The sequence below is a fragment of the Magnolia sinica genome, chromosome 1, assembly GCF_029962835.1.
Source record: "Magnolia sinica isolate HGM2019 chromosome 1, MsV1, whole genome shotgun sequence".
In the NCBI taxonomy this organism is placed as follows: Eukaryota; Viridiplantae; Streptophyta; class Magnoliopsida; order Magnoliales; family Magnoliaceae; genus Magnolia; species Magnolia sinica.
This window is the reverse complement of record NC_080573.1, coordinates 34,449,457-34,473,620: the sequence shown is the minus strand read 5'-3', so window position 1 is coordinate 34,473,620 and position 24,164 is coordinate 34,449,457.

Below are 24,164 nucleotides of genomic sequence, written 5' to 3'. Positions count from 1 at the left end.
TCTAGAAACTACCTTGCCACCTGTCCTAGTAACTACTCTAACCAGCCTTGCTTACTCGACTGCATTCCACTCAGCCACTTGATTGAACTCCTAGATGACTATCAACCGCTTGATTGAGCTCCTAGATGACTATCGGCCACTTGATCGACTTCCTAGATGAATAACAGACGCTTAGTCGAGCTCCTGGATGAATATTGACCACTTGCTCGACCTCATGGATGGCTATCAGTCGCATGGTCGACTGCTTGGTTTGCCTTTGAATTCCTTCCAACTACTTTCTGTCTTGTCATCATGTCAATTATGATTCCATAAAAAGCACTATAAGCATCCTTGAAGATCTTTAGCCTACAATATCTTTCTCTTGTTATAACACGTTTCCTTTCCAATTAGGTTTCCTAAGAATAGTTAAGAATATGGTACAACATTGCCCCCGCATAGCTTTGTCTTTGCTAAAAGGTGAATGCGATGTTAATTCATTATTTAGCCTAAGAAATATGATTGTTTAGCCATATAAAAATATCAATTTTGGTCATCTTGATCAAAAAATGTCTAAATCGGTCATCCAGGTTGAACTCATCTATCTTGATCAAGAGACAACAAATTAATTCGGTCATCTTGGTCGAACTCAACCATCGTGATTGAAAAACAGAAAATTTGGTCGTCCTGATCGAACAAGGTCATCCTGATCGAGAGATAACAAATTCGAACATCTTGGTCGAACTCAAACATCACGATCGAAAAACAGCAAATTAAGTTGTCGTGTTTGAACTCGGTCATCCTGATCGAGAGATAAAAAAATTTAACCATGACAATGGAAATTGTCGGTCAATCTATTTCGAATAAGGCTTATGATTAATGGAGGTAATAATACGGCTATGAACTTGACCTTCTATTTACTCAAGCATTTGAATAACTTGGTCACAATTTAAACGACATGATTTAGCCGTTGGGGGTAGTTAAGGGTCTACCTGGTTTTATCTTCCATGATACGTTGAATTCGCACGGAATGGCTGCCTGGCAGGTATATCCTGGTTTCTTTCTTCAGTAATAAAATTCATGACCTTCCGCTCTGGTCACCTGAACTCAGTAGATAATGGAGCGTTCCGTATCTCCTGGATTGGAGCTTGATGGATATTTTGTTGTGATAGAAGAGATAACTGTGGTACTGGCAGTACTGATGCCAAATTTATGACAGAACTATTATCAATGATTGGCTGAAGCACATTTTGCAGTAGCACAGTAAGTGTTCTTTCATAAAACATCATATTCAGGCTTCCGACCTAGTTATCCATCCATCTATTGAAGGTCTCAGGTTGAATTCGTAACTACTCGACTTGAGCTCGTAACTGCTCTTTTATATGCTGATTCATCATTTGCATATCATGTACCTAAGCCACCATTATCTCGTGGTTCAGTACGCCGGTGCACAATGAATATTTTTGACAACCAAGTAGTTTTTATATCCCACCAAGCATGTCAAAAACTTGTTGTTGCTTGGTATGGTTGGTGTACAATGTATATTTCTGATGGCCAAGTAGTTTTTTCTTTAGGGTCCCACTAGGCGTGACAAAACTTGTTGCTTCTTGGTACGGCCGGTGCAAAATGTATATATTTCTGATAGCCAAGTAGTTTTTCTATCTCATCAAGTATGCCAAAAACTTGTTGTTGCTTGGTATGGCTGGTGCACATTGTATATTTCTAACAGTTAAGTAGTTTTTTCTTTAGGGTCCCACCGAGCATGCGAAAACCTATTGTTGCTTAGTTTTCGGCAATTGGAATGCAGGCGTGCCAAAATTAAATTTGCGGCTCAATTCAAACCGAAAAACTATGACCCAAAGCTCAGAGATAAGCATGCACAAGCGTGCACGTTGTTTATGACTGAGATCTAATGAGATCGGTCGCCTATTCAGTCACTCGCTCAATGTATAAATAAGATCAGACAATATTTAGAGGATAGCATTTGTCCTCTAATGATGGGTTAGATCTTTGCCTTCTATATGAAAGGACCTTTCAATACAAATAAAGAGAATTGAGAAAGGGATTCTTACAGTCGATCATGAAGAACAGCTACAAACCACCTCTCCTAAAGTAAAATTGAATCTAACACATGAGTGTAGACTCAAATTATAGTTAAGATTATTAACAACTTGATTAATGCTATGGATTATACTATGGAATATAAATAGCAAGCTGAAAGTAAATGATTACACTTAGAAATGTAATTGACTTGGTAGAAAAGTAAAGTGATTATACTAAAAAATTTAATTGACTAGTAATTGAAAGGATAATTGAAAGACAATGTTTGGTTTTGATTGGGTTAGTATGCGATGAAATTTTTTCGTTGAATTTCTCTACTATTTATAGCTTTAATCAGCCCATCTGGATCCTTCTCATGTTCTAATAGTTGCTATTACCGTTTAGCACTACTTGGCCTTCTAAATGCTTCCTACGTTCAAACAATTGATGTAACTATTTAGCACTAAGTGATCTTCTGAAGACTTCCTTACCACTTATCCTAGTAACCGCTCTAGGTTTCTTTGCTTACTCGGCTAGTTGATCGAGCTCCTAAATGACTATTAGTAGTTTAATTGAGCTCCTAGATGACCATCAGTTGCTTGATCGACCTCCTAGATAAATATCAACCACTTGGTCGAGCTCCTAAATGACCGTCATCCGCTTGCTCGACCTCCTGGATAGCCATCGACAGTTTAGTCGACTACTTGGTTTGCTTTTGAATTTCTCCTAAATTCTCCATGTCTTGTCATCCTGTTAGTTGTGATTCCATAAAAAGCACTTCAAGTATCCTTTAAGATTTTTACCCTGTAATATCTTTCCCTTACTATAACACGTGTCCTTTCTAATTGGATTTCTCAAGAACAATCGGGAATACAGTACAACAGTATGGAATGAAAATATCATATTAACAAGGTAGTAATCATCATCCATCTCCCGCTCTGCCTCAGAAGTCGCATCAACATCTGCAAAATCAGAACCTAAGACAGAGTCTGGTGGGTGTTTAAACACAGCTCCAGAACGTGGGAGTGAGTGATCAACTCAGTGGAACACTAAAGAACAGGTTAACATGTTATCAGTTCAATCAAGCAGTAATGATAAAGCAGAACAATCAAACATGTCCTAAGTACTCTTGTTAATGCAAGGATGCATGCAGAATGATGCGTGCCCTCACGTGTACACCCTCAGCGTCTTCATCTTACGTTATGCATGACACCACCTCAAAGTGCGCCACATCTACAAAGCACATGCAAATGCGGTGCATGAATATGATTACCAAGTTGTTATTAGTCCTTTTCATACAACAGGATTGGGAAGCTAAAGTACCTTCCTCATATCACCATCCAAACAGTGATCCATTCTAGGGTCATCAATCCTAGACATCTCATATGATCATATGGTTTCAGGTCGTAACAAAGGGCTCGTCACCAATCAATGCAAGCCTATCACACCTTTGTTACTACACTAAGACTCGTCACCTCAATGCGGTATCCAGGCATGCTCGAGGTCACTACAAAGCGCTCGTCACCAATCAATGTAGGCCGATAGCACGAATATAGTGTCCCATACCACCATAATTGGCTCACGAGTTTAGTTGCTCACTGGTCACTACGCGGAGGCTCGTCACCCCAGCGTAGGCTGACAGCTCGACCATGGTGTCCCATACCACCATGTCCGGCTCATGAGTCTTAGCAGATCAAGGTACCATGGTTAATAGGATTTCATTGGTAAGTTCGGTACCCTAGATTCAAACAGTAGCGTCCAATACATGGTGAACATACATCGGACAATCGGGTTACTTGACGAACTCGACTAGCACGAGCGCACGTTGAGTTGAACGACATAGAGTGCGCAAACACTCCGTGTGGCCAAACTACTGCCGACAACTCTAATACGACTCGGGTTCGTCTAATCATGTCCTTTGTGGCGAAAGCGATCTCAGCCACAACCTTAAGGCAGATTACCAATTTCCTGGACTATTCATAGTCCCAAACACATTACCCTAAAACAGATATTCGTATTAAATGTAGAACAGTAATGGAACAACAACTTCAATCATGTGGTACGCAAGCATTTGAAGAATATCAATTTAACATAAATGTAAGCATAAGTAAGACTTGAAATTAAATAACCAGGAATGTAACTAGCAAGAAGGAAATCATACACACTAGTGGGAGAGTCGAGAATCGCTTCTCAACGCCCATACTAGGTGGAAACATCACACTTTAGATCATTCTGACATTTCTACAAACACTTAGAATACATAAAACAACATATATGACGTATGTTGCAAATACACACATTTGGACAATTCCTTTTACCAATGAGTTGTCATACATACATGACAAATAATCATGGCAATCACATGATCATATTTTATACGCATACGGTACTTTATACATATACATAGAATACACAAATCTCAAAATAACACATGCATATCAGGAACGCAAAGCAAACATAACATTTGGCATGTGAAATCTCATCCATAATAAGAATAAATCATTAACTGGCGTTGAAAGCCTTGAAAACCATAACCTATACACTTAAAGTCTGCACCTTAAGCCAGAAAAGAACACCGAACTGATTTCAGACGAGTTGTCTTCGTCAATGGCAATAGAATAACTCTAAAGCAAGAATAGAAATGAGATACAACAACACCAAGACTATTCCAAGCTCTAACACAGATTAGGGTTAGGTTAACTTACCCAAAGATGAACTCAGAATCATCAGAATAACGATTCAAAGTGAAGGTTCAAAGATATAGAAGAACAGGAAAGAATCTAAGATGATTCACCAACTTCTCTCTCACTTACTCTCTCTTTTCCTTTCTCTTTCCAAGGTAGGGTTAGGAAATTCGTATGGAAAAGAGAGCTGGGGTTTCAAGGTCTATAAATAGGCCTAATATTGATGAAAATAACCCCAGGGCCAAGGTATACTTAGGGTATAACCAAAACCTGCCTCTCACGATCCAACGAAGCACTTCTAGTGGGCCTATAACCACGAAAGGTCGGACTTAAGCTCTTTGACCATGGATCTAGGTCAAGCTGAGTTTTCATACCGACCGGCTCTTCAGATCAACCGTGGCGGACTACACTCAATTCAACGGTCACTGAATCTCGATCAGGTCCACAAGCACAAGGATATGCTTGGGCCACCTTCCCTGATCAAAGGGTAAAATTGGGTCAGAATCCAACGGTTAGATTGCTTAAAATCGTCGTGCAAGCGACACGACTCAGATTTCATAAAAGCTTAATAAATTTCCAACCGTTCACACACTCTTCACTCCGAACTCAATCAAATTGACCCAGAACATCACATGGACTTGATTTTTGAGGTGATGGTCAAGCCCAACATGGTGACCGCAACATCCTAAGATCATCGCTATCGGACTTTCGACGCGCGGTCCAGGTCCAATCCAAAACTTCCAAAAATTTTCCAAAACAACTGGATTTAGTGATGAATCCCAAATTTCAGAGTAACATAGCACTAACTAATCTACACATTTTGAGTCATGCAGATCGAATTTAAAGTGATTGATGCGAATTTCATAAGCAATCGAGTATAGCGCTAATTACCCCAAAAACAACTACTAAGGAAAGAAAAGCACAAAACTTTCCGGGTCATTACAGGTTCAGTACGCCGGTGCACAATGAATATTTTTGACAACCAAGTAGTTTTTCTATCCCACCAAGCATGTCAAAAACTTGTTGTTGCTTGGTATGGTTGGTGTACAATGTATATTTCTGACGGCCAAGTAGTGTTTTCTTTAGGGTCCCACTAGGCGTGACAAAACTTGTTGCTTCTTGGTACGGCCGGTGCAAAATGTATATATTTCTGATAGCCAAGTAGTTTTTCTATCTCATCGAGTATGCCAAAAACTTGTTGCTGCTAGGTATGGCTGGTGCACATTGTATATTTCTAACAACTAAGTAGTTTTTTCTTTAGGGTCCCATCGAGCATGCGAAAACCTATTGTTGCTTAGTTTTCGGCAATTGGAATGCAGGCGTGCCGAAATTAAATTTGCAGCTCAATTCAAACCGAAAACTATGACCCAAAGCTCCGAGATAAGCATGCACATTGTTTATGACTGAGATCTAATGAGATCGGTCGCCTATTCAGTCACTCGCTCAATTTATAAATAAGATCAGGCAATATTTAAAGGATAGCATTTGTCCTCTAATGATGGGTTAGACCTTTGCCTTCTATATGAAAGGACCTTTCAATACAAATAAAGAGAATTGAGAAAGGGATTCTTACAGTCAATCATGAAAAACAGCTACAAAACACCTCTCCTAAAGTAAAATTGAATCTAACACATGAGCGTAGACTCAAATTATAGTTAAGATTATTAACTACTTGATTAATGCTATGGATTATACTATGGAATATAAATAGCAAGCTGAAAGTAAATGATTACACTTAGAAATGTAATTGACTTGGTAGAAAAGTAAAGTGATTATACTAAAAAAATTAATTGACTAGTAATTGAAAGGATAATTGAAAGACAATGTTTGGTTTTGATTGGGTTGGTATGAGATGAAATTTTCTCATTGAATTTCTCTACTATTTATAGCCTTAATCCGCCCATCTGGATCCTTCTCACGTTCTAATAGTTGTTACTACCGTTTAGCACTACTTGGCCTTCTAGATGCTTCCTACGTTCAAACAATTGATGTAACTATTTAGCACTACGTGATCTTCCGAAGACTTCCTTACCACTTATCCTAGTAACCACTCTAGGTTTCTTTGCTTACTCGGCTAGTTGATCGAGCTCTTAGATGACTATCAGTAGTTTAATTGAGCTCTTAGATGACCATCGGCTGCTTGATCGACCTCCTAAATAAATATCAACCACTTGGTCGAGCTCCTAGATGACTATCATCTGCTTGCTTGACCTCCTAGATAGCCATCGACAGCTTGGTCGACTGCTTGGTTTGTTTTTGAATTCCTCCTAAATTTTTCATGTCTTGTCATCCTGTTAGCTGTGATTCCATAAAAAGCACTTTAAGTATCCTTTAAGATTTTTACCCTACAATATCTTTCCCTTACTATAACACGTGTCCTTTCTATTTGGATTTCTCAAGAACAGTCGGGAATATAGTACAATAGTATGGAATGAAAATATCATATTAACAAGGTAGTAATTTTACAAATTCACTTCATTTTTTTTATCAATTTTACACTATAGGTAAAAATACTAGCACTTTGGCGCCACCATGCTATCTATGTGAAATACCCTCCAAACTCCTTGGGCTAATCATCCAAACTCCACTATTCAGGTGGGCCACAACACATGGATCAATGGGGATGGACACCATCCAAAAATTAAAAATTAAAAGTAAAAAACTAATACAAAACTCAGGTGGGCCATAAGGTATCAACCTAGAGGTTGTTATGGCATTGTTCCCATTGTTGTGTGCCATAAGGTGTGAACTTAGAGGTTGTTATGGCATTCTTTTTTGCAACACACACCGCATGGGCACTCGAACCACGACCTCAATGCTAAAATGCACTCTGTCTATCACTCAGCCATGGGTTGGAAGCATTACAACTACCCGTGCCTGTATTTCCTCATTAAAGGACTGTCACGCACATCCGAACCATCCAAATTTTCAGGCAGATCGTGCATGGAGTGTGCTTCAAAAGTAACACTGATCGGCAATCCCAACCATTCAATCGATTCATATCAAATTGATTTTTAGAAGTAAAATAGTGGAGTAGTCTAAACTAAATGTGCAAAATGAGATGATTAATATCATCTGTGAAGCATGATTTTTGATGGTCTGGATTTCAATACAATTACTCTGTGTGCATGGTGCACGATTCCACACAAAATGATCCCAAACAACAGATGTATGTGAACTTTCAATGTATTTCTTTTCTGCCAACATGACCCATTTATTGAAGATCTGATCGTTGAAAGGATGGACCGCATAATGATGATCACCTGGTATAAAAGTCAGGTGGATTCACTAATCGGGTGGGCCACAATAGTACAGTGACTTGTACCATTGTAAGTTCTTTGATTTGATTTATTTTTCCTGTTGAACGAGTGGGTGGCTTGATCTTCATACCAGGCGACCACGATATTGTGGTCCACCTTTTACGTGGTTCGGATGTTCTGCACGTGAGGGGGGAAGATGGCGGTATTTAAAACTTAGCAGACCGCAGGTGAGATCGAATCAAGTGTACAAGGAGAACGATTTTATAAATGTACCACCCCTTTAACTCATTTTAAGATTAGCAAATCTAGTGATCAATCTGGACCATTAAATTAAAAGGCCATGTCATGGATTGCCCCCACTCAAACCTTACAAAATATTGCTTAACTTTGTACTCTCTAAAACAATTAATGGATTAGGCAATTACCTTTGAAATTATGTGGTTATCTAATATGATACTCTGTTGTGGAAGTTTCGAGAGCTTAGAATTATAGCTAAGCCATAGAGATGGGGTGAATATACCTTTTAAAATGAGTTTAAGATGCTAAAATGGGAAATGTACAACTATATGTGCAAAAAGTCTAAGATGTGAGATAGAAATATCGAGTGTGTATGACTAATTAAATATCTATGATAAAATCAACTCATGCATTCAAATAAACCAATCAAATCACAAGTATAAATAGAAATGTATACATATCATCAATTACAACCACAAGGAAATATAGTGGTTCGGGTATATCCCTTCACAACTAGGTGACAAATTAAAATTCGAGTTTTTCATATTTCACTACCTCAATGGTTTTTTATAAGTTCACCATTAACCATTATAATGGTTTTTTTTTATAGGTTCAACTCTAACCTCTATGGCCCTATACAAGGACCTATGTACATTCCCGCTGAAGGTTTATATAGAGACTATGTATACTCCTGTCGGAGGCTCACACTGAGACTAACAAAGGTTTTCTATAGGCTCACCAATAACCTTTATGTATACACTCGTTGGTGACTTACACAGAGACTTATTTGAATTTGGGTTTCAAACTCTATAATCAAATCTACACACTTATTTAGAGTTTACTTGAGTATACAATGGACTCAAAATAAACTCTTACTAGTTGGATGAGCCCCATTAATAGTGCCTTTCTTAAAATGATTCTTCACACTTGAATCAACTTCAGCTTCAGCTCTCCTAATCTTTGAAACGTATCTTTTTGAGCTCCTTCGATCAACTACCATGCAATGATGTACCTATGAAGATGTCAAGATAATGGGAGAGTGGGTAGTTGAATCTCTTACAACTAATGGAATAATTGGTTTTCAATTGGGGATTCACCTAGATAGGTATTCTAGAAGATCCTAAATAAAAGATTTACCTATAATATGGGTGTCTAACCTCCAAAGAATATAAGAGAATATGTACATCTTCAAATATTGTATGTAATGCCCATTAAAGTGATGAATTACAAGGAAGATGACATGAATTTCTTTAGTTTAGAGTCTAAATGTATAAAACATGAGTTATATGCATAGAGTCTCTAAAATAACTAAAAAATCATATCTTTTGCCAAGGTCCGAGTGCCCATTTTATAAGAAAAATGCCCCTAATAGATCTATAGTTGTTCGGTCGAACCTAAAAATGTTCAGTTCGACCGAAAATATCCAGGGATAGTCCATAAGGTTGTTGGAAAAAATCGGCACTTTTGGTCAGACTGAAATGAGCCAAACTGTAAGTGCTATAGTGAATAAAGACACGTTGTTTGTCAAATTTTGTTTAGACAAAACAACTTATAAAGTGGCCTTCTAATGTGGACCAAGAAGGAAAGTTCAAGACTCTACTAAAGTCAAGTAAAAGAACAAGTTTCATGAAATTCAAGCATCCAATTTACTTCAAAAGTTTAGTCATTTCAGGTATAATAAAGCCTAGAAAGACCTTAGGATTAGGTACTTTCAAAATATAATTTAAGTGGGTTTTTATGATTATAGTTGGCTAAGGTTCGACTAGTCTAAGTTATGACTCGACTAGTCTAAGAAATTTTTGACTAATCCTAGTTCCAATTGAACTAAAACAAAATTTCTTTTACACCTTCGACCAGTCGAGCAAAATGCTCGACCAGTCGAAAGTGGGCCTTCAACCAGTCAAGGGTTGCTCAACTCAAAGTCCAGCAACTGAATTAGTTCGGATTTCCTACATGCTCGACCAATCAAAGACCTTGCTCAACCAGTCGAACAAAGCCCTCGACCAGTCGAAAATCTGTTTTATCTTATCGTGCTCAAAATTTAAAAATTTGCCAGAACGGAATTTGGTCCTTAGATAAGTCAAAACAACAACTTCTTTGCCTATAAATTGAGGCATTCTTTCAATCCGAAAATACAATTCAAGTCTATCAAATCCGTCTTAATAGAGAGAGAAGTTGAAAGAGGCGGGCCAACAGTCTTGGGGCATGAATAAGACTATGCCAAATCAAAACTTAAAGTACTGAAATAATAAATTGTAACGCCCTGAAATTTGGGGGTCAAGCATAACTCAGCTCCCGAGTTCCAAAACATCACTTATGCAACACATTTAATGAAGGATGTATGTTGACTATATTAGTGCATAAAACATGGAATAGATTAAGCCAAAACACAGATATGATTCAGGGACAAGTGAATAAAGCAAACGGAAGACTTATAGTAAAATATGTGTACAAGTGTAAATCCCTGAATTACATATACAAGCCAGATCGTAGGAAAGTGTTATGTAACAAAATTCGAGTATAAATTACATCATTTCAGTTCCAAAAATATAATCCCAGAGATCCCGCGCAACAGACCGAGGCTCGCTAGAACCCGTCTGAAAACTACATATAGGAGAAGGCAGCCTTGTCGTCATCCAGCTCCCGCTCTGCCTCAGACGTCGCATCCACATCTGCAACATCAGAGCCTAAGACAGAGTCTGGTGGGTGTGTAACACTGCCCCAGAAACGTGAGAGTGAGTGATCAACTCAGTGGAACAATAAGGCACTGGTTAACATGTTATCAGTTCAATCAAACAAGAATACAAGCCGAACAATTAAATAAATCCTAAGTACTCTTGTTAATGCAAGGATGAATGCAATATGATGCGTGCCCTCACGCGTACACCCTCAGCGTCTTCATCTTACGTTACGCATGACATCGCCTCAAAGTGCGCCACATCTACAAAGCACATGCAAATGCGGTGCATGGATATGATTACCAAGTTATTATTAGTCCTTTTCACACAGCAGGATTGGGAAGCTAAGATACCTTCCTCATGTCACCATCCAAACAGTGATCCATACTAGGGTCGTCAATCCTAGACATCTCATACGATCATATAGTTGAGGTCGTAGCAAAGGGCTCGTCACCAATCAATGCACGCCTTTCATGCCCTTACTACCACAGTTCGGCTCGTCACCTCATTGCGGTATCCAGGTATGTTCGAGGTCACTACAAAGGGCTCGTCACCAATCAATGTAGGCCGACAGCACGAATATAGTGTCCCATACCACCATAATCGGCTCACGAGTTTAGTTGCTCACTGGTCACTACGGGGAGGCTCGTCACCCCAGTGTAGGCCGACAGCTCGACCACGGTGTCCCATACCACCATGTCCGGCTGATGAGTCTTGGCGGATCAAGTACCATAGTTAATTAGGATTTCACTGGTAAGTTCGGTACCCTAGATTCAAGCAGTAGCGTCCATACATGGTAAACATAAATCGGACAATCGGGTTACTTGACGAACTCGACTAGCAAGAGCGCACGTTGGGTTGAACGACATAGAGTGCGCAAACACTCCGCGTGGCCAAACCACTGCCGCCAACTCTAATACGGCTCGGGTTCGTCCAATACGTCCTACGTGGCGAAAGCAATCTCAACCACGAATATAGGGTCAATTACCGATTTCCTGGACTAAGGCATAGTCCCAAACATCTTACACTACTACAGATAATCATATGGAATGTAAAACAGTAATGGAACAACCACTCAAATCATGGTACATAAGCACTTGAGGAATATCAACTTAACATAAATGTAAGCATAGGAGATGCTTGAATTTAAATAACTTGGAATGTAACTTGCATAAAGGAAATCATGCGCATCAGAAGGAGTATTGAGAATCACTTCTCAACGCCCACAATAAGTGTAAGAAGTTACACTTTAGATCATTCATGCATTTCTACAAACACTTAGCATACATGGAAACAACATACATGATGTATGTTGGAATACATGCACTTAGACAATTCCCTTTACCAAGGAGTCGTCATACATGCATCTAGCATACATACATGACAAATAATCATGGCAAACACAAGTGCGTATTTTATACGTATACGGTACTTTATAAATACACTTAGAATACACAAATCTCAATATAGCATATGCATATCAGGAAAGCAACGTAAACACAACATTTGACATGTAAAATCTCATCCATAACAAGAATAAATCACTAACTGGGATTGAAAGCCTTGAAAACCATAACCTATACACTTAAAGTCCGCACCTTAAGCAAAGAAAGAACCACCGAACTGATTTAGACGAGTTGTCTTCGTCAACAGCGCTAGAATACCCTAAAATAAGGATAGAAATGAGATACAACAACACCAAGACTAATCTAAGCTCTAACACAGGTTAGGGTTAGGTTAACTTACCCCAAAAGAACACAGAATAGTCGAGAGAACGATTCAAAGTGAAGGTTCAAAGATGAAGATGAACAAGGAGGAATCCAAGGTGATTCACCAACTTATCTCTCTCACTTTCTCTCTCTTTTCCACTCTCTTTCCAAGCTAGGGTTAGAGAAAATCGTATGGAAAAGAGGGCTAGCGTTTAAGGACTATAAATAGGCCTATTTTTGATGAAAATAACCCCAGGGTCAAGGTATACTTAGGTTATAACCAAAACCTGCCTCTTACGATCCAACGAAGCACTTCTAGTGGGCCTATAACCACGAAAGGTCGGACTTAAGCTCATTGACCATGGATCTAGGTCAGGCTGAGTTTTCATACCGACCGGCTCTTCAGATCAGCCGTGGCGGACCACACTCAATTCAACGGTCATGGAAACTCGATCAGGTCCACAAGCACTAGGATATGCCTGGGCCAACTATCCTGATCAGAGGGTGAAATTGGGTCAGAATCCAACGGTCAGATAGCTTAAAATCATCGCGCAAGCGACACGACTCAGATTTCATAAAAAGCTTAATAAATTCCAACCGTTCTCACACTCTTCACTCCGACCTCAAGCAAATCGACCCAGAACATCACATGGACTTGATTTTCGAGATGATAGTCAAGCCCAACTCGGTGACCGCAACAGCCTAAGATCATCGCCATCGGACTTTCGACGCGCGGTCCAGGTCCGATCCAGATCTTCCAAAAAATTCCCAGAACAACTGGATTTAGCGATGGATCCCAGATTTCAGAGTAACATAGCGCTCACTAATCTACACATTTAGAGCCATGCAGATACAATTTAAAGTGATTGATGCGGATTTCACAAGCAATCGAGTAAAGCGCTAATTACCCCAAAAACAACTACTTAAGGAAAGATTAGCACAAAAAAATTCCAAGGTCGTTACATAAATAAATCAGAACAAATCACAAATTTTAATAGCAGTAGTATTGAGAAATTGATTCAAACTTAGTTCGTAAGACAACCTTATACCAATAACAAAGTTTTAGGTAGGATAAACTGATTTCTCAAACGTTTGTAAGGATCAAGATCCCAAACTAAGCATGAGATAAGAGAGTTATATTACGAACATTCACCACATATGCATAAATAAATTACAATCATTCACCACATATACAAAACTTAATTCATTCATCACAAACACCAGGAATTATAGTGGTTCGTTGTGTACACCAACTGTTCTAAATAGCCACACCTACTCCACTGCCAATAATCACAACCCATGTGATATTAGCATTCACTAATAAACAAGGTTTTCATAGGTTCACCTTAAAACCTATACAGTTGTGATTTTAGAAGGGCTATCACAAACAAAAATCCCACGCTGAGATTTTCTAGTTATCTTAGTCAAAACCAACACATGAGATTTTCTGGATATCTCAAAGAAATCAAAATACAAAGATATATAATGATACTTATCTTCTCTTTGAAGATGTTCTTGATGTAGCTCGTAAAACCGCTTCGCTTGAAGTAAAATGTTCAATGTCCAGTAACACAAACAATTTCTCTAGGTTCTAAATTGATTTTAAATTAATTCAAACTACAAGTTATTATTTGAATCCCTTAGATCTCAAAAGAAGAGTGATTACTCTTTTAAAATATATGATTCATGAAAAGAGATCAAGAAATTAAAAACAAAAGCTATATAAACAAAAATATAAAATACCGTGCAATAGCTTAATGCTAGTGGGGACTTCTCTCTTTCTAAATGGAGGCTTTTCTTAGCTTGGATGAGTAAATTCGGAATGAGAGAAGGCTTCTATTTATAGGCTGAAATGTTGTTCTTTCGACTTGTCTAAGGTTTCCTTCGACTTGTCTAAGATCTAACCAAATTTCAAATTTTGGGTATGATCGGATAAAGCAGTCTTTCGACTAGTAGAAGGCCTGCTCGACTGGTTGAGCACAGGCTTCGACTAGTCAAGGGTGCTAAAAATTAGTCGCTAGATTTCGAGTGAAGCACTCCTTGACTGGTCGAGCAGTCTACTCGACTAGTCAAGAAACCACCAGAAATATCCAATTTTTGAATTTTAAACTTGGACTGGTCGAAGAAAATCTTAAACTGGTCGAGCCACAACTTAGACTACTCGAAGCAAGGCTTAGACTAGTCGAAATAAAGCCTAACCAAAGTATCAAAACCTATATAAGTTTATCATTTAAAAGCACCTAAGTCTAAGGTCTTTCTAAGGTCAATTATACATGAGAAAACTGGACATTGAAGTGTAAAGCTTGAATCTTCTACTTGAATATTGAATAGAACATAGTTGTTCTTCTACTTGAAGTGCAGTAGAACTTGAATTCATTTTAGTTTGAACTTGAATTCACGACTTGTACTTAAGCTTGCATTTTCCAACTTCAAGGCTAGTACTTGAAGGTGAACTTTCCATCTTGATTCACTTGAAGGCGAACTTTCCATCTTGATTTACTTAAAGGTGAACTTTCCATCACATTGAGTGAACCATATCATAAGTTGTTTTGTCTCATCGAAATTTGACTAACAAGAGTGTGCTTTATATATAATAGCACCTATAGAAGTCCCTGTTATGCTCAAGCTATTGCATAGTATTTATTAAATATTTTCAATAGCTTTTTGTTTAATTTCTTGATCTCTTATTATCACGCCCCAAACTCGAAAACTGGGCTCACAAAATTCCCGATCGCCGAATCCGGGGCCGACAACCTTCGTAGTACCCCATTCTCCGCTCCCAGCGCGCATACGCCAGATTCCCATCCTGGAATCCTACAAGGAGGATTTTCCAACATACATTTATCTCGCAAGAAGCATAACCATAAGTTTACCCAAATCACAAAAGCAACATCATCATCACATATCCACTAATATAAACTTTGAAGACAATGCTAAAAGGGAAATATATATGTCAAATAAAATCAAAGCTCCAGAAGACAGCTACACGCTCCAAGCTCAACGTCGCTACGACTAATGCCACCTGCACACATCTATCATGCATAAGCTTATAAAAAGCTTAGAGGGTGGTGAAAGTGTGTGTACAAGATAAGTGCTAAGCGCACAAATACAATGCCATAATCATACAATGTCAGAAATACTGGTGACATCATGAATCATACGATATCAGAGTAAGCGAAAACATACTGGTAAGTCCACGAGTCATATAATATCTGAGTACGCAATGCAGATCATAATGAGCCAAATATCATATACTGCGGATGCAATGCAATATACGATGCGAATGAAATGACTAAGCTGGAGTGTGAAGTCGGGATGATAATACGTAGTATCGCGGGCTATGGGGTCCACCACGAGGGACTTCTATCCAAACCAGTCACATACCTAAATTTAGATAGCTAGTCTCAATGTAGTAGACTCCTGATCTCAGGTTAGTCGCACGCCCCAACCGAAATTCTTACCATTACGAATTTACACAACAATTAGTTGCGCACTACTAGCCCAAGTGGATAGTGAATAAATGAATGGATGAGTATACAACTTCTGCTTAATAAGTCCACATATCAGTACCGTACATCTCTGGGATCATAATCAGGGTCTAGTATACTCTACATGCAATCGTCGCCAACTGGACGTGCAACCATGTAAGTGGAAGAGACCTCACTATCCACCTGGCCAGTAATTAGCCAATATCTATCTGGCACATCGATATCGAACCCAATCACGAGCTGGTCAGACTCATCCTATCTATGCCAACTACCCTCGAGCGGGTAAGGCCAACACCCCTTCCCAACCGACCACGACACAGTGGGAGATACAGCATGCTGGTATTCGGTACTCAGGTGCTCATGTATCCACTCGGTCTCGATGTTGGGGCATCTCCTAGCCTCGGAGGTTTAGGGATTGTCACTCAGGGCCATTTATGTCGGCCCAATGCAAGTAACAGATTTTCGGAGTCCCATCTGGCCACCCACGATATGCTTGTAGAGGCTACGGCCTTGATGTCGCTCGGGGGTATGGTGGTCATACCACAGAATATGAGATACATGAGTCATACCATCCAGTCATGCATCAAACTTGCAAGTACCGCACGCTCATGTGGATAACTCCTCCTATCAGGGGGCCCCGTAATAATTTGCCCAATGGCATGTCCTATGATCAATCATTCCTCATATGAAGCATACATATGATGCGTATGGGCATGAGTCGTGAAGCTATACTAAGCATGTTATATGATGATGGTGTACTTTCCTCATATCAAGGATAGGCCTAGACAGCCTACTTATAACAAGAATGGGTCTCACAATGGCCCAAGGGAAGGTCACAATGTGGACATCTAATCATCATTGCCGACAATTTGGACATTTAACCAACATCGCTCTTAAGTAGTTGCTCACATAAGCATCATTACATACATTATAATGAAATCACACATTACATCAGTCCATACATTCATCGCATTGGGCCTCACTCAAGGGCCACATATACACGACATCGGGCCTCGCCATATAGGCCATAAATACATCACAATGGGCCTTATCAAATGGGCCACAAATACATCACAATGGGCCACATACCTAGGCCTCAAATACATCACAATGGTCCACATACCTGGGGCCTAATACACATCACAATGGGCCGCATAACATAGGCCTAATACACATCATAATGGGCCGCATGACATGGGCCTAATATACATCACAATGGGCTGCATAAAATTACAATGGGTCTCATAAACATCAAGTGGGCCGCATCAACGAGCCGCACCAATGGGCCTCATATACATCAAGTAGGGCGCATCAATGGCCAGCACAAATGGGCCCCATCTACAACAAGTGGGCGGCATTAATGGGTCGCACCAATGAGCCTCATATACATCAAGTGGGCCACATCAATGGGCCACATATACATCAAGTGGGCCGTATCAATGGGCCGTACCAATGGGCCCCAATACAACAAGTGGGCCACATCAATGGGCCGCATCAATGGGTCGCACCAATGGGCCTTATATCCACTATAAAGGGTGTCACACCCCGAACTCGGAAACCGGGCTCACAAAATTTTCGATCGCCGAATCCGGCGCCGACAGCCTCCTTAGTACCCCATTCTCGGCTCCCAACGTCCATATGCCGGATTCCGATCCTGGGATCCTACAAGGAAGATTTTCAGTCTGATTTTTTTTTGTAATGGAGCATAACCACAGGTATAACCAAGTCATAAAGGCAACATCATCATCACATATCCACTAATATAATCATTTGAGTACAATGCTGAAAGGGAAATACATAAGTCAAAATTAAAGCTCCAGAAGTCAGCTACAATCTCCAAGCTCCATGCTGCTGCAACATAACATCACCTGCACGCATCTATCGTGCATAAGCTTATAGAAAGCTTAGAGGGTGGTGTAAGTGTGTGCACAAGGTAAGTGCCAAGTAAGAAATATCAGAGTAATTAGAGTAAGCGAAAGTACTGACAAGTCCATGAGTCATACAATAATAGGGTGTACAATGCAAATCAGCTATGCAATGAGGTGTCAGAGCAAGCCAAATATTAGGCGCTGAGGATACAATGCCATAAATCATACAATATCGAAATAAGCGGAAATATACTGATAAGTCTATGTAGAAACATGACATCTTAAAATGCTAAGTACTGCGGATGCAATGCGATATGTGGTGCGATTGAAATGACCAAGCTGGAGTGAAGTCGGGATGATAGTACGTAGTATCGCAGGCTATGAGGTCTATTACAAGGAACTTCTATCCAAACCAGTCCCATACCTAAATTTGGATAGTCAGACTCAATATAGTAGACTCCTGATCTCAGGTTAGTTGCGCGCCCAACTGAAATCCTGACCATGCAAAGGTACACAACAGTTAGTTACGCACCACCAGCCCGAGTGGATAGTGAATGAATGAGTATGCAATTCCTACCAAATAAGTCCACATATCAGTATGGTTCCTCTCTGGGAAATCACCGGGGTCTATTACACTCCAAACCAGATTGTTGCTCCATCACGCGCAACAAGATGAGTGGAAGAGACCTCACTATCCACCTACCAATATCGGGCCCGGCTCGTCGATAGCGGACCCATTCCTCGAGCTGGTCAGACTCAGTCTAGCATTGCTCCCTCCTCTCAGGCAGGTAAGGCCGTACCCCCTTCCAACCGACTACGACACAGTGGGAGACGCGGCCTAACGGTATACGGCTCTCATGCACTCATGCATCCACTCGATCTAAACGTTAGAGCAACCTCTGGAATCAAGAGGGTTCTGTGACTTTCACCCAAGGTTATCTATAGCACCCCATGTAGAACATATTTTCGGTGTCCCATCTGGTCATCCACGAAATACCTGTGGAGGCTACGACCCTGATGTCGCTAGGGCGTATGGTGGTCATGTCACACAAATGCGAGATGTATGAGTCACACAGTCCAATCATGCATCAATCCTGTGCATGTCATGCTCTCATGTGGGGCAACTCAGCCTATCAGGGAGCCTTATAAACAACCTGCCCTATGACATATGCAATGGTCAATCACATTTCATAACAAACATGCAGATGATGTGTATGGGCATATATTATGATGCTATGCTGTCACATACTCATAATCGTATCAATAACCGGCATCAACAATCGACCTCGACAATGTGGACATTTAACCAACATTGCCCCCAAGGAGTGACCACATAGAGCCAAACATATAATGGGCCCACGGCCTCACACAAAGGCTTAATATACAACACTATGGGCCTTACTCAAGGGCCACAAATACACAACAGGTGGACCCTGCTCATGGGCCTAATACATATCACAATGGGCCTTGCCCATTGGCCATGAATACATCATAATGAGCCTTACCCATGGGCTATGAATACATTACAATGGGCCTTGTCCATGGGCAAATACATGACATGTGGGCCCTACACATGGGTCTTGAATACATTAAATGGGCAATGCATCATGGGCCTAATACGTGTCACAATGGGCCTCAACTACGGGTCGAGCGTACATCATATAGGTCACAACAATTGGCCTTGGCAATCGAAATCGGCCTCGATGACCGGAATTAGCAAACCAGCTAAGTCAATCGGAATCAGCAATCGGCCATGACAATCGGAATCGATCGATAGTCGGAATCGGCAAATCGGTCACGTCAATCAAAAATTGAAAATTGGTCATGATAATCAACCTCGATCGATGATCGGCAATCGGTCATGATAATCAGCCTCGATCGTTAATTGGCAATCGGACATGACAATCGGGATTGGTCAATAATCAGAATCGACAAATCGGTTACGTCAATCGAAATCGACAATTGGTCATGATAAACGGCCTCGATCACTAATCGGCAATCGGCCACGACAATAGGAATCGGTCAATAATCGGAATCAGCAAATTGGTCAAGTCAATCGGAATCGACAATCGGTCATAATAATCAACCGCGATCACTGATCAGCAATCGGTCATGATAATCAACCTCGATCGCTAATCGGCAATCGGCCATAATAATTGAGGTCGATCAATAATCGGAATCGGTAAATCGATTACGTTAATCGGAATCGACAATTGGTCATGATAAACGGCCTCGATCACTAATCGACAATCGGCCACGATAATAGGAATCGGTCAATAATGGGAATCAGCAAATCGGTCAAGTCAATCGAAATCAGTAATCAGCCACGGTAATGGCATCGATAATCAACAGATAAACAAAGCGGGGTCCATAAATGATCAGCCAATCAACCATAGTATAAAGATCGGTACTCGACCATGGTTATATCAAATCCAATAGCAAGGAGTCATCCGTTTACGCCGAATGAGGCCCACTTATTTAGGTTAACCCACTAAGGGGATGATGAGAATGATCCTCACATGCCCTAAGAGAAGGTCACAATGTGGACATCCAACCATCATTGCCCATCAATGTGGACATCTAACCAACATTACTCCCAAGGAATGGCCTACATATGGCCAAACATATAGTGGGCCCATGGCCTCAAGTACAATCACGATGGGCCTCATTTACGTCACATAGGCCTCGTCATATTAGGCCAACATACATCTCATCGGGCCTCGAATAAACAACAAGTGGGCCTCGCACCTGGGCATTGAATACATCTCAATGGGCCTCTTATGTCAAGCGGGCCACATCACATGGGTCGCATTATATGAGCCGTGCCAACGGGCTTTATGTACATTAAATAGCCCGCACCGATGGGCCTCATGTATATCAAATTGGGCCCACCCTAATGTATATTTGAGATTCGACCTATTCATAAGTTAACATTGAGATAAATGAAGTGAGAATAATTGTCAGTTTAATTGGAACTACTGTGGCCCTTAGAAGTTTGAACGGTGGATGTCACGGTCCACTATTTAAATGGTGGGGTCTACTTGAACCTTAGATCTGATTCACTTATTCTCCCATGCCATAAAATGATCTCATAAATGGTTGGATGGTATGGATGCAACACATGCATCATGGTGGGCCCTACCATCCAAACCGTGGATGGTGTAGATAAGACACGGACATCTTGTGGGGCCTGCAGGTTGCTAACAAGAGGAGCAACTACATGGCTGCTGTGCATGCAGCTTGCTGCACTCCAAATGGCAGAGGTGGGTCCCATATAGGGCCCACCCTTATATATACATAAAGCATATATGATATAATATATTCTAATATATTATATATATCTGCTGCTAGTGTAGCTTTTAAGCATTTAAAGGAGAGGTGGGTCCAACGTAGGCCCCACCATCTCATATATATGATATAATATAATATATATATATATAATATAAAATATAATATATATATATAGAGAGCCGGTCTCCTACAAACTGTACCGCATGGAATTTATGTGTGAGCCTTCATGTACGCCGTAAGATGAGGAGAGCGGCTGGGATTCCACTTCCTTGAGAGAGAGAGAGAGAGAGAGAGAGAGAGAGTCTTTGAAGAAAAGACTCTCTCCTACACTTACGTGGAAGTCTTTCGCACGAAGATCTTGCGCAAGTATTCTTTGTGGAGCTTACTATGATATTTATGATAAATCAAACCCGTTCATCCATTTTTTGAGATCATTTTAAGACATGCTACAGAAATCAGATGGATACAAAAGTCAAGTGTGCCACACTAGAGGAAACAGTTTTGATTCGGTCACTACCGTTGAAATATTTTTAATGCCACGAAAGTTTCTTATCATGCTAATTTTTTATTGTTCTCACTTCATCCTAGTGGAATGATCTTGTAAACTGTTTGGATGGCGTAAACCGTTTGGATGGCACATAAAAATCAAGGTGGAGCCTAGGAAAGTTTCAACGGCAGAAAACTCTTTCCCCAGTTTTCCCTCTTATATGGCCCACTTGACTTTTCAATCCATATCATTTTTAGTAGCATGTTATAAAATGAGCTCGGAAAATGGATGGACGGGATGGATTTATCAAAAACATCACGATGGACCCCCCCTAGCATCCTAGCGCAAGAACATCTTGTGAAGGCTTTAGTAGGAAATCCGCGTCCATCTGCGTCCCTCTCGGGTGCGGATTAGGTACTTTCCCGCCCGTTCCAAGCTCGGGACAAGCGGATGCTGTTAGGGCCACTGAGGGTCCACCGTGATATTTTAATTTTATCCAAGTCGTTCATCCATTTTTCCATATCACTTTAGAGCACTGAATAAAAAATAAGACAGATCCAACACTCAAGATGAGCATTGACACTCCTCGAGCTCCGAGTTGTACGAACGGTTCAAAGGAGATCAAAGTTACATGGCCCCACAGTGATGTATTTATTATATCTACACTATTCATCTATTTTTAGAGAGCATTTTAGAGCATTATCCAAAAAATGAATCATATTCAAAGATCATATGGACCACACCACAAATAGCAGCGGAGATCATGATTTTCACCGTTAAACAATTTGTAGGGCCCACCATAATGTTTATTTTCCATCCAATCTGTTGATTATGTCATATAGGCCCAGATGAAGGGAAAATACAAAGATCATCTTAATCCAAAACTTTTATGGCCCCTAAAAAGTTTTTAACGGTCGACACTCATTCAACACTGTTTCATGTAATGTGGTCCATTTGAGATTGGGATATACCTCATTTTTGGTTTCATACAATAAAATGATCTGAAAAAATAGATAGACGGCATGGATGAAACACACACACCATGGTGGGGCCCACAAAGAACTGACCAGCAGCCATTGGCCGGTGGCAGGCGGAGTAGCCAATCCGTTTGCCAATGTGGGAAGCGGATTACGCTTAGAATACGGATCCTCTATTTGCGTATGTATTGTTGTAATTTAATTGGATCGTGTGATCGTGTAATTGCATCTGTGATTAAGATGGACCAATCACTATTCCGCAAATGAGGAAAAAAGCATGAAAGTCAGAAGGCTGTAGTGGACCCACTCCAGAAAACAGTGGACCCACCACAGAAAACAGTGGGGAAGTGATTCCCACGGTTGAAACTATCCTAATGCCAACCATAATGTTTATTTGAAATCTAACCTATTCAAAAGTTAAAAAATACATGAAAGAAGACATCAGTGTCCCCACTGTTTTCTGTGTTGGGGTCCACTGGAGATTTAGATTTAACTTATTCTTTGGATACTACCTTAAAATGATCTCTCCAAATGGATGAAAGGTGTGGATACAAAACATACATCATGGTGGGCCCACAGAAATTGATGACATCACTTAGTAGCAAGTCCCACTTCTCCCCCATTCAGTATCTAATATGCGCCCAGAGAGTTTGCTTTCGCAAATAGAGGATCCAGACTCCTATGCTTAGCGTATTGAGTAAGCCCCGTAGGTCCACCAAGATTTATATATTTTATCGTCTCCGTCCATTCATTTTACTAAATAATTTTAGAGATTGACATAAAAAATCAGGCATATTAAATGTTCAAATTGACCACACCACTGGAAATAGTTGAATTGAACATTCACCTTTCGAAAAATTCTTTAGAGTCACATAAGTTTTGAATCAAGCTTATATTTGTGTTTTACCTTCATCCATGTTGTATAATCTTATGAACATGTTGGATGACAAATAAACATCACTATAGAGCCTATAAAGGGTGCGATCCAATTGATATGTGTATGTGCTTCAATTATGGGCTCAACACCGTAAATTTCAATGGTGGTCACTAAATTCCTACTATTTCCTCTCATGTGGCCCATTTAATTTTTGGAACCTCCTCATTCTTGGTCGCATAACCTAAAATGATTTCAAAAAATGGATGGACAAGTTGGATTTATCACAAACATCATAGTAGACCCCACACAAAATCCTTTGCCATGATCTTCATGCAAAAGGCTTTCACTGAAAATCCTCTTGCAATTCCAAAATTCTCTCCGTGAGTGTAGGAGAGAGTCTTTTCTTTGAAGACTGTCTCTCTCAAGGAAGTGGAATCCCAGCCGCTCTCCTCATCCTACGGCATACATGAAGGTTCGCACATAAATTCCGTGCAGTATGGTTCGTAGGAGACCGGCTCTCTATATATATATACTATATGTTTTATATAATATAAAACAACCAAGTCCAGGCCATCCACGACCTGGACAGTCA